Here is a 13,438-nt window from a genome sequence, read left to right on the forward strand (position 1 = left end):
CTCGAGGCAGAATTCGAACCTGCGACCGGAGCAGTTGCGCGGTTCCGGACTGAAGCGCCTAGAACCGCTCGGCCACAGCCGCCGGCTGCGATATAAGCGGGCACTGTAGAATATTCTTCATTTAATGCTAATTTTTTAAACTTCGTTACGCTTTCACAGGATAGTTTTCGTCAATCTGCAAATCCAGTCTTTTCAATCTCCATGAGGGTCTTCACCATGGGTCAAACAAATTAATTCCTTCCTGACCACTACTTCCGTTTCATGTCATTCGAATCTAATACTGCAGTCTGGTTTCTTTAAGCAAAGAACTCCGTCTTCAGGCCACAAGTGGCCCATCGAGACTATCCGACCGCCGTGTCATCCTCAGTTGAGGATGCGGATAGGAGGGGCGTGTGGTCAGCACACCACTCTCCTGGTCGTTATGATGGTTTTCTGTGACCGGAGCCGCTACTATTCGGTATCATGAGGCTGAGTGCACGCTGAAAAATGACAACAGCGCATGGCGTCCCGGATGGTCACCCATCCAAGTGCCAGCCACGCCCGACAGCGCTTAACTTCGGTGATCTGACAGGAACCAGTGTATCCACTGCGGCACGGCCGTTGCACAGTCTGGTTTCTTTACAAGGTGTAAATCCGTTTTAGCTCCCTATATTTAATCTCCGCTATCTTCAAAATTCCACAGCTGTTCTATATATTCCTTCCCCCTTTCAACTTCCCCTTCCTTTATTGGCTCGTCGTCTGAGATCTTGAGATCTTGATATTAATATAGCGGTTTCTCTTTTCTCCAAAGACCTCGTTAACATCAGTCACAAGTTTCATATATATATATATATATATATATATATATATATATATATATATATATATATATACAGGGTGTTTCAAAAATGACCGGTATATTTGAAACGGCAATAAAAACTAAACGAGCAGCGATAGAAATACACCGTTTGTTGCAATATGCTTGGGACAACAGTACATTTTCAGGCAGACAAACTTTCGAAATTACAGTAGTTACAATTTTCAACAACAGATGGCGCTGCGGTCTGGGAAACTCTATGGTACGATATTTTCCACATATCCACCACGCGTAGCAATAATATGGCGTAGTCTCTGAATGAAATTACCCGAAACCTTTGACAACGTGTCTGGTGGAATGGCTTCACATGCAGATGAGATGTACTGCTTCAGCTGTTCAATTGTTTCTGGATTCTGGCGGTACTCCTGGTCTTTCAAGTGTCCCCACAGAAAGAAGTCAGAGGGGTTCATGTCTGGCGAATAGGGAGGCCAATCCACGCCGCCTCCTGTATGTTTCGGATAGCCCAAAGCAATCACACGATCATCGAAATATTCATTCAGGAAATTAAAGACGTCGGCCGTGCGATGTGGCCGGGCACCATCTTGCATAAACCACGAGGTGTTCGCAGTGTCGTCTAAGGCAGTTTGTACCGCCACAAATTCACGAAGAATGTCCAGATAGCGTGATGCAGTAATCGTTTCGGATCTGAAAAATGGGCCAATGATTCCTTTGGAAGAAATGGCGGCCCAGACCAGTACTTTTTGAGGATGCAGGGACGATGGGACTGCAACATGGGGTTTCTCGGTTCCCCATATGCGCCAGTTCTGTTTATTGACGAAGCCATCCAGGTAAAAATAAGCTTCGTCAGTAAACCAAATGCTGCCCACATGCATATCGCCGTCATCAATCCTGTGCACTATATCGTTAGCGAATGTCTCTCGTGCAGCAATGGTAGCGGCGCTGAGGGGTTGCCGTGTTTGAATTTTGTATGGATAGAGGTGTAAACTTTGGCGCATGAGACGATACGTGGACGTTGGCGTCATTTGGACCGCAGCTGCAACACGGCGAACGGAAACCCGAGGCCATTGTTGGATCACCTGCTGCACTAGCTGCGCGTTGCCCTCTGTGGTTGCCGTACGCGGTCGCCCTACCTTTCCAGCACGTTCATCCGTCACGTTCCCAGTCCGTCGAAATTTTGCAAACAGATCCTTTATTGTATCGCTTTTCGGTCCTTTGGTTACATTAAACCTCCGTTGAAAACTTCGTCTTGTTGCAACAACACTGTGTTCTAGGCGGTGGAATTCCAACACCAGAAAAATACTCTGTTCTAAGGAATAAACCATGTTGTCTACAGCACACTTGCACGTTGTGAACAGCACACGCTTACAGCAGAAAGACGACGTACAGAATGGCGCACCCACAGACTGCGTTGTCTTCTATATCTTTCACATCACTTGCAGCGCCATCTGTTGTTGAAAATTGTAACTACTGTAATTTCGAAAGTTTGTCCGCCTGAAAATGTACTGTTGTCCCAAGCATATTGCAACAAACGGTGTATTTCTATCGCTGCTCGTTTAGTTTGTATTGCCGTTTCAAATATACCGGTCATTTTTGAAACACCCTATATATATATATATATATATATATATATATATATATATATATATATATATATATATATATATATATATCGGTTTCTATCTACCATCTAAGGTAAGTTGTAGGGTCAATATAATCTCGTGTGTCCCATCAGTTCTCTGGAGCCCAAAATGAACTTCCCCAAGCTTCTTCTGTAAATAATTCCTGACTGTGTTTTGCAACCACAACTTATTAGACTGGTAGTTCAGCAGTATTTACACCTGTCCGCAACTGACTTTTATGGAACTGGAATTATTGCTTTCTTCCTTAAGCCTGACAGTATGTCACCGCTTTCATAATCCTTCACAACAGGTGTGTCATGGCTGACTCTTCCTCGCTTCTCAGTAACTTGTCGTCCACTCCAGGGGCCTAGTTTCGACTAAAATCTTTCAGTGCTCTGCGAAAATTTTTTCGCTCTAATCGGACTCCCGTCTTATCATTATTTATTTCTTCTTCCCGTTTCATAATATTGTCTTCAAGCTCATTTCCCTGTCACAGCTGCTCTATATATTCCTTCCCCTTTCAACTTCCCCTTCCTTTATTGGCTCACCATCTGAGATCTTGATATTCATACAGCGGTTTCTCTTTTCTCCAAAGATCTCGTTAAGTTTCCTATAGGCAACATCTATCTTTTCCGTAGTCACGCATGTTTCTGCAGCCATAGATTTGCCCTCTAGGCATTCCTAATACGACATCGCGATAGCTTTGTTACTAACAAGTACGATGCAATGTTACTTGGTGTGGTGTCACCGCCAGACACCACACTTGCTAGGTGGTAGCTTTAAATCGGCCGCGGTCCATTAGTACATGTCGGACTCGCGTATCGCCACTGACAGTGATCGCAGACCGAGCGCCACCACACGGCAGGTCTCGAGAGACGGACTAGCACTCGCCCCAGTTGTACGGACGACGTAGCTAGCGATGCACACTGACGAAGCCTCGCTCATTTGCAGAGCCGATAGTTAGAATAGCCTTCAGCTAAGTCAATGGCTACGACCTAGCAAGGCGCCATTAGCCTTACATAGCTTGTATCTAAAGAGTCTCACTTGTATCGTCAAGAGCGATGTACCACAAGGATGGATTAAAGTTAAGTATTCCAGGAGCTACGTACTTTTCTTTATAGCATTCATTACGTATCCTGTTTCAGACCTATCTCTAGCCTGCGTGAGTTAGCGCGTGCCTTTCGGCTACTTCCGAGTGGCGTGGCTGTCTTGTTACGCCACAACACTTGGGGCATGCCCTGCTGCGACTACAGTCGTCATGAAATATAACATGTAACGTATTCGAAGTTGCGAAGACAGCCGGCCGAGGTGGCCGAGCGGTTCTAGGCGCTACAGTCTGGAACTGCGCGACCGCTAGGTCACAGGTTCGAATCCTGCCTCGGGCATGGATGTGTGTGATGTTAGGTTTAAGTAGTTCTAAGTTCTAGGGGACTGATGACCTCAGAAGTTATGTCCCATAGTGCTCAGAGCCATCTGAACCCAGTTGCGAAGACGGACAACAATCAGCTGTGTAATGGTGACAACAATGAAAATTTGTGCCGGATAGCGACACGACCGCTCGCGCAAAGCGGGAAATCCGGGTTCGAGTCCCTGTCCGGCACAATTTTCATTGTCGTCAGTCCATTATAAAGCTGATGGTGGTCCTTATTCTTGGCTGCGGATTAGCTGTTTTGCATTTTCTCTGAATATTTTTTAAAAGTACGTTTTTCCTGTTGAATGCAATATTTTATGTAGTTTGCATTTCTTCCGTCAATTTCATTCAATATCCATGAATTTCCAGTGGGTCTAGTTTTTTTTTTTTTTTTTTTTTTTTTTTTTTTTTTTTTTTTTTTTTTGCTGCCTGCACGATATCATTTCGTTCCCCCCTCCTCCATCATTCGTTGTCTCCTGCTCCCTTCGAAATCCTCAACAACGGTCGTAGCTTCCAATTTATCCAGGTTCCATCTCCTTGATTTTCTACATTTCAGCAATTTCTTCAGTTTTAATCTACAAATCATGATCAATAAATTATGACCCGAGTGTACATCTGCCGCTGTAAGTATTTTGAGATTTGAAATCTGGTTTCGAAATGCCAGTTTTACCATCAGAAGCAGTCTGAAACGCAGAGTACGTTGGGCTGAGAAGTAATTGTCCAAAAGAAAATCCGATACGTTGTGCCGCTTCCGAGTTAACAACCAAATGCAGTCCGAAAACAAAGGATGTAGGTTACAGAACACCTGTTCGCCCACTGCTTGAATACTGCTCACCAGTGTGGGATCCGTACCAGATAGTGTTGATAGAAGAGATAGAGAAGATCCAACGGAGAGCAGCGCGCTTCGTTACAGAATTATTTAGTAATCGCGAAAACGTTACGGAGATGATAGATAAATTCCAGTAGAAGATTCTGCAAGAGAGACTCTCAGTAGCTCGGTACGGGCTTTTGTTGAAGTTTCCAGAACATATCTTCACCGAGGAGTCAAGCAGTATATTGCTCCCTCCTACGTATATCTCGCGAAGAGACCATGAGGATAAAATCAGAGAGATTAGAGCCCACACAGAGGCATACCGACAATCTTTCTTTCCACGAACAATACGAGAGTGGAATAGAAGGAAGAACCGATAGAAGTACTCAAGGTACCCTCCACCACATACCGTCAGGTGGCTTGCGGAGTATGGATGTAGATGTAGATGTAGATTGAAGTTAGCCAAACAGGCCACTGCGTGCGCAAATTCATGAGACCCGCCAGAGATGGTTTCGCGATACATGTTCTTCCGAAAAAGAGGCCGATGTAAAAACTTGGCATGGGACGGTAATAAGGATCGAAACCGAGCCAAAGGCAGTGGAGTCTTGTGGGCTGTCATCTACGCTATGAGAGCAACTGACACTATTTGTATCTGGCGGTCGACTTGAATTTGCGCGAAGGACCGAGTGGCTAACTGTAATGCTAATTAACACGGACGGAGCAACGTATCGATTTTTTTTTCTTCACAATTATTTCTCAGCACTAACTACCCTGCAACTCCCTTACAAGCTTTTCAGATTGTTTCTGACCAACCTATATGTTATATTGTTTCTGACCACCCTATATGTTACAAATTCAAGTCCCCCCGCTACGTATATATACAGGGTGGCCAGAAAATGTGTGAAATGCTTGTAGGGATGTTACAGGGCAGGTTGTACTGAGACATAAATGTTAAGAAAGAAATTCGATACGTTAGCTGAAACTTTAATTTACACGCGCGACGATCTGATTGGCTAACTTCAATGCTAAATAACTCGGAAACGGCGCAACGTATCGAATTTTTTTTTTTTTTTTTTACCATTCATATCTCAGTAGAACCTGCCCTGCAACATCCCTACAAGCGTTTCAGACATTTTCTGAAAATGTCTGAAACGCTTGTAGAGATGTTGCAGGGCAGGTTCTACTGATATATATATATATATATATATATATATATATATATATATATATATATATATATATATATATATATACGTAGCAGATGGACTTGGATATATATGATGATGAAGTCCCATACTCCGTAACATTCTCCGTAACATAGCGTAGGGGACGATGCGGGAGACCCGCACCGCCGCATTAGGCAAGGTCCCAGTGGAGGTGGTTGGCCATTGCCTTCCTCCGACCGTAATGGGGATGAATGATGATGATGAAGACGACACAACAACACCCAGTCATCTCGAGGCAGGTGAAAATCCCCGACCCCGCCGGGAATCGAACCCAGGACCCCGTGCTCGGGGAGCGAGAACGCTACCGCGAGACCACGAGCTGCGGACTAATATGATGATTCACGACGGAGGTTTCTGTACAAATCAATTACGACTGCTAGACAAGTCGTCCAGTCGTAGCTACAAGGGAAGGGCGATCTTCAACGCTCAGGACAGCACGTAGTCAAGGTTAAAGTGAGGAAATCGGTAATGCGAAGAAACCAGATATCCATATAAGACGACTAAAAACGTACGTATTTCAATGCCATGACTTTTTTGCAGTATTTCACTCTGCTTGAAATACACTCCTGGAAATGGAAAAAAGAACACATTGACACCGGTGTGTCAGACCCACCATACTTGCTCCGGACACTGCGAGAGGGCTGTACAAGCAATGATCACACGCACGGCACAGCGGACACACCAGGAACCGCGGTGTTGGCCGTCGAATGGCGCTAGCTGCGCAGCATTTGTGCACCGCCGCCGTCAGTGTCAGCCAGTTTGCCGTGGCATACGGAGCTCCATCGCAGTCTTTAACACTGGTAGCATGCCGCGACAGCGTGGACGTGAACCGTATGTGCAGTTGACGGACTTTGAGCGAGGGCGTATAGTGGGCATGCGGGAGGCCGGGTGGACGTACGGCCGAATTGCTCAACACGTGGGGCGTGAGGTCTCCACAGTACATCGATGTTGTCGCCAGTGGTCGGCGGAAGGTGCACGTGCCCGTCGACCTGGGACCGGACCGCAGCGACGCACGGATGCACGCCAAGACCGTAGGATCCTACGCAGTGCCGTAGGGGACCGCACCGCCACTTCCCAGCAAATTAGGGACACTGTTGCTCCTGGGGTATCGGCGAGGACCATTCGCAACCGTCTCCATGAAGCTGGGCTACGGTCCCGCACACCGTTAGGCCGTCTTCCGCTCACGCCCCAACATCGTGCAGCCCGCCTCCAGTGGTGTCGCGACAGGCGTGAATGGAGGGACGAATGGAGACGTGTCGTCTTCAGCGATGAGAGTCGCTTCTGCCTTGGTGCCAATGATGGTCGTATGCGTGTTTGGCGCCGTGCAGGTGAGCGCCACAATCAGGACTGCATACGACCGAGGCACACAGGGCCAACACCCGGCATCATGGTGTGGGGAGCGATCTCCTACACTGGCCGTACACCACTGGTGATCGTCGAGGGGACACTGAATAGTGCACGGTACATCCAAACCGTCATCGAACCCATCGTTCTACCATTCCTAGACCGGCAAGGGAACTTGCTGTTCCAACAGGACAATGCACGTCCGCATGTATCCCGTGCCACCCAACGTGCTCTAGAAGGTGTAAGTCAACTACCCTGGCCAGCAAGATCTCCGGATCTGTCCCCCATTGAGCATGTTTGGGACTGGATGAAGCGTCGTCTCACGCGGTCTGCACGTCCAGCACGAACGCTGGTCCAACTGAGGCGCCAGGTGGAAATGGCATGGCAAGCCGTTCCACAGGACTACATCCAGCATCTCTACGATCGTCTCCATGGGAGAATAGCAGCCTGCATTGCTGCGAAAGGTGGATATACACTGTACTAGTGCCGACATTGTGCATGCTCTGTTGCCTGTGTCTATGTGCCTGTGGTTCTGTCAGTGTGATCATGTGATGTATCTGACCCCAGGAATGTGTCAATAAAGTTTCCCCTTCCTGGGACAATGAATTCACGGTGTTCTTATTTCAATTTCCAGGAGTGTAATTAAGCTATCCGAAAACAAACGTTTTCTACTGGCTTGGTGGTGTTGCACAGCTGTCTTCAAAGTGCAGGTGTGGGATTTCAGGGAAGTGGTCAAAGCAAAGTGGAACAGAGCAACATGCACATCTGATTAAATCCACTTTAAATGCCTTGCAAATTGTTTTACTTTGAACGCACATATAACACCTCAATCAGAAGTATGCTGTAGGAGTTGTAGCCACCATTGTGAGTCTTCGAGGACGCGCACGTCCCTTGTTACATCTGTGTGAAACCGGAATTGGTCGCTAGTACCCTCTGTGTCTCCAGGTCTCTTCTCCGTATATAGGTTTCTTACATAATTTTTAAACCAAGTGCAAGCGCTGATTAAATTATGCTCTGTGCAAAATTTAACCACGTGGCTTCTTTCATTCCTTTGTCCCAGTCGATGTTGTACTTTAGTTTAGTTATGTCATGTTCCGTAGATCATTTTCACAATTATTTTATCGATATGATGTGGAACAAGTCAGATTGCAAGACATATAGACACACATGAATGGTGCTAACATTAATATTACTGAAATATTTAGTTCTACACATGCAACTACACTAGAAGTACAATATTTTTTTACCAGTTCTGAAACTGGAACTCGTCCATGGAATAGGAGTTGTCCAATAAGAAATGATTTTAAGCTAGATTTAAAACTTGATCTGCTACCTGCCAGACACTTTATGTTGTTGGGCAAATGATCAAAGATTTGTGTTGCTGAATAATGTACTCCTTTTTGAGCAACTGAGAGCTTCAATAACGGACAGGAAAGGTCATTTTTCCCTCTAGTGTTGTACGTATGAACATCACTGTTCTTCGCAAACTGAATTGGATTATTTATAATGAATTTCATTAGCGAATATATGTACTCTGATGGTGCAGTTAAAATACCTAACTCCTTGAATAGGTGCCTACATGACGTCCTTGGATGAACACCACTAATTATTCTCACTGCACTCTTTTGTGCAATCAATACTTTATGTCTAAGTGGTGAGTTACCCCAGAAAACTATTCCATAAGACATTACTGAGTGGAAATATGCAAAGTACGTTAGGAGGCTGATCTGTTTATTACCAAGACTAGCGATTATACGAAGAGCAAAAGAAGCTGAACTTAATTGTATGAGAAGCTCAGTAACATGCTTCATCCAGTTCAAGTTGTCATCAATGTGAACACCTAAAAATCTGGAGAAATCTGCTCCATTAACTGAGCTCTGTTCATATGCTACATCAACTGTCAGTATGACTCTATTCGGTATACAGAACTGGATACAGTGAGTTTTTTCAAAATTAAGGGAGAGTCCATTTTTTGCGAACCACTTAATAATTCTTTGAAAGACATCCTTAACAATATCTTCAGCTACTTTTTCTGGAAAGGGATTTATTATGACACTCGTGTCATCTGCAAAAAGTTCTAGTTCCGCTTGCTGAACGTTCAGTGAGAGGTCATTCACATGAATAAGGAACAGCAGAGGACCCAATAGTGAACCCTGTGGGACTCCCTTTGTGATTTCTCCCCATTCATTAGAATTTACCACCCTTCTAACATTATTTGTGTTATCATATTTCCAAACGAAAAAACAGGGGAGATATTACAATCTTTATGGGAACTACAATGGCTTACTTTTTTACTAAAGCATATTTCTCGCTTCCTCAGCATTTTTCAGTAACTCATCCTTGGATTTGATGTTATCATAGTATTGAGAATACCTGAGATCTTTAACAAATTTTTTACACATTGTAGAGAAAGTCTGTTTCTTTCGTAAGTCCAATGTATATTTAATATGGAAAATACCCTTTCCACAACTGCGTTGTGGGCAGGGATTGCCGAAAAGTATTAACCAATTTTCGTACGTTATGAATTAATATCTCCAGAACTCCACGGCAAATCGCCGTGCCACCACGACAATCGAAGATCGCTTGAAGTGGTGCTAACCTGCAGCACAAAAAATGTGTTGAATTTCTAAGGGACCAAACTGCTGAGGTCATCGGTCCCTAGACTTATACACTATTTCAACTAACTTATACTAAGAACAACACACACACACACCCATGCCCGAGGGAGGACTCGAGAACCTCCGGCGGGAGGGGCCACGCAGTCGGTGACATGGCGCCTCTAAACGCGCGGCCACTTCGCGCGGCACTTCACGACACAGACCTACTTGACATGGAAGTTCAAAAATCGTCTTTCTTTTACGGTTTTATAAATTTGCAGTTCCAGTCTCCCACCGCAATTAAACTTTTGTCTCCCTTAGCTATCTGAATGATCTCTTTTATCTCATCATAGCTTCTTCCAATGTGTTCATCATCATTGTAAATGATGTTTTTCACAAAATTATTAAGTGGTTCTCAGCAAACGGACTCTCTTTAAATTTTGATAAAACACAGTATATACAGTTCTGTACAGTAAATGGCACAACTCCAGTAATAAATATAGACTTTGAACAGAAGTCTGTAGCTAAGGTAGAATTTTCAAAATTTTTAGGTGTGTCCATTGATGAGGGGTTGAACTGGAAGCAACATATTGATGGTCTGCTGAAACGTCTGAGTTCAGCTACGTATGCTATTAGGGTTATTGCAAATTTTGGTGATAAGAATCTCAGTAAATTAGCTTACTATGCCTACTTTCATTCACTGCTTTCGTATGGCATCATATTCTGGGGTAATTCATCGTTGAGTAGAAAAGTATTCATTGCTCAAAAACGTGTAATCAGAATAATTGCTGGAGCCCACCCACGGTCATCCTGCAGACTTCTATTTAAGGATCTAGGGATCCTCACAGTAACCTCACAGTAAATATATTCACTTATGAAATTTGTTGTTAATAGTCCAACCCAGTTCAAAAGTAATAGCAGTGTGCATAGCTATAAAACCAGGAGAAAGGATGATCTTCACTATGCAGGGTTAAATCTGACTTTGGCACAGAAAGGGGTAAATTATGCTGCCACAAAAGTCTTCGGTCACCTACCAAACAGCATCAAAAGCCTGACAGATAGCCAACTAACATTCAAAAATAAATTAAAATAATTTCTAGATGACAACTCCTTCTACTCATTGGCTGAATTTTTAGATATAAAGTAAGGGAAAAAAACATTAGTGTCATGCAATATTTTGTGTAATGTAATATCTTGTACAGACATCTTTTATTAACCTGACACGTTCCACATCATTACGAAGTGTCGTATTCATGATCTATGGAACAAGTATTAATCTAATCTAATCTAATCTAGTAGACACATAAAAACTTTAATTGTGGTTGTGGGTGTTGACTTCGTGTCTGTCTTGGCTACGATAATGCGCCCACTCTGTTCTTCGTAGCAGCTTACCACATTCCTATTTTTTTATTCTTAAGTGCCATCTAAAGGTAAATAGAAACGCAACAAGATCCTTATTTGGTCGTCTTTTATAGTCGTTGCCGTCTCTGGCTGACCCCAGTATCTTCCTTATTATCTTTCCCTCCTAGTCTTCTACTTTGTGAGACCCTCCGTGTTGAATACTAGGCATGTACTGCTTCAGGGCGGTTGACTGTCTGATAACGGTTCATTTTGTGTAGCGGGAGAGACACTTTATGTTACGGACGCTTTTGGTAATATGGTATGCCAGTTCCATCTTGTTTACTCAAGTTGATAATGCTGTTCTTTCGTAATGATAGGGTTCCAGCCAATATCCCACGTATTTAAGGCAGCTAGTTTTCTGATTTCTCCCTGCTGCAGGAATGATGTACAAGGAGAATCACTCAAGAGACAAATTTAGCCCTAACTTTGCCGCTTGTTGTCTGGGAACGCTGAACTGGTTCACTGAATTTTCTGTTAAATTAGAGAGAAGTACCAAGTTGTCGCCAAATGCCGGGCAATCAACATAGAGCCCATTGCGCTTGGCCCCAGAGAGATACTATTTGGAAGCCCCTGTGTAGCTAACTCTTACCACCTTTTCCAGTGCACATACAGAGGAGAGAGGAGAGACCATGTCCCTGTTTTACCCCTGTCTTGAAGAGGAGGAGGAAGAGGAGATTAGTGTTTAACATCCTGTCGACAGCCAGTTCATTAGAGACGGAGCACAATATCGGATTAAGAAAGGCTGAGGAAGGACAAATCGGTCTCCCCTTTCAGTGGAACCATTCCGGCATTTGCCTGAATCGATTTAGGGAAATCACGAAAAACCTGTATCAGGATGGCCGGACGCGGATTTGAACCGTCGTCCTTCCTCGTCCGAGTCCAGTGTGCTAATCACCGCACCACCTCGCTCGGTCCCGTGGCTTGGTTTCAGTACTTCTTGAATGTGTCCCTTTGAACTTTATTCGCGATATGGTGATGTTTAAAGTCTGCAGGATAAGATTATGTGTCTTGTGGGTCATATCCTAGTTCGTGAAGGATCTTCATGGGAGTAGGTCCGCCAGTCGAGTCATACGCCTTCTTAAAATCAGCTCTACAACCAAGGTGGTAGCCCGGTCATAGGGTTATAAACCTCTGATCCCCCAAAACAATTTTCAACTAAAGCACGGTGAAAAAGCTCAGCCGGCCGAAGTGGCCGTGCGGTTAAAGGCGCTGCAGTCTGGAACCGCAAGACCGCTACGGTCGCAGGTTCGAATCCTGCCTCGGGCATGGATGTTTGTGATGTCCTTAGGTTAGTTAGGTTTAACTAGTTCTAAGTTCTAGGGGACTAATGACCTCAGCAGTTGAGTCCCATAGTGCTCAGAGCCATTTGAACCATTTGAAAAAGCTCACAGAAATCACTACGCCAAGTGCTACACCAATTTTAACGCATAACAGATGGTGACTGTTGACAATATTCTTATTATTAAGATAGCTGCATTTGACTTGCTGTGCCTCTTCGCAGTATGGAGTTATCTCGGTCACATCAGTCTCTGTCTTCTCTGCTGTCAAAGGTAAGATATATCATCATCAGCTCTCTACCATACCTGAGGATTAACCAGCACTACTCGTATTTGCGTCTACATAAAGTTTGGCCCTGAGCCACGAGACGTTGCGTAACACCAGCTCTTCGGACGGGGAATTCCCCTTCTGTGCGAAGATTCTGTTGACTCAGTTCCTGGCAATCGTGAAGCGACACTTTGATCCTATACGCTACACCTCAGCTGTTTTGAGATCGCTTCACGGTACACAAGGAATGCAACGCATTACGAGGGAAGCTGGTCAACCTCAACCTAGGCTGACCAATGACCAGAGTAATGGGAACTATCGCTACAGAATAACGACCAGGAAACAAAGTTATAGCAGGCCCGTGTGGCCGAGCGGTTCTAGGCGCTTCAGTCTGGAACCGCGTGACCGCTACGGTCGCAGGTTCGAATCATGCCTCGGGCATGGATGTGTGTGATGGCCTTGGGTTAGTTAGGTTTAAGTAGTTCTAAGTTCTAGGGGATTGATGACCTCAGATGTTAAGCCCCATAGTGCTCAGAGCCATTTGAACCATTTTGAACATAGCTATAAAACGGCTGATCTTACACTACCATTCTGATATGTAAAAAGGATAGAAGGGAACAAGATGAGTCGCACAAGAAGCTTAAAAAGTCATAGTCACGTACGACAC

At 44.6% G+C, this 13,438-nt stretch overlaps 1 pseudogene; it reads right to left on the reverse strand.

Annotated features, from left to right (window-relative positions):
* Positions 1 to 487: 487 nt before the first annotated feature.
* On the reverse strand, positions 488 to 605 carry LOC126253948 (5S ribosomal RNA; annotated as a pseudogene).
* Between the last annotated feature and the right edge of the window lie 12,833 nt (positions 606 to 13,438).

Source organism: Schistocerca nitens, chromosome 4 (genome assembly GCF_023898315.1).
Source record: "Schistocerca nitens isolate TAMUIC-IGC-003100 chromosome 4, iqSchNite1.1, whole genome shotgun sequence".
Lineage (NCBI taxonomy): Eukaryota > Metazoa > Arthropoda > Insecta > Orthoptera > Acrididae > Schistocerca > Schistocerca nitens.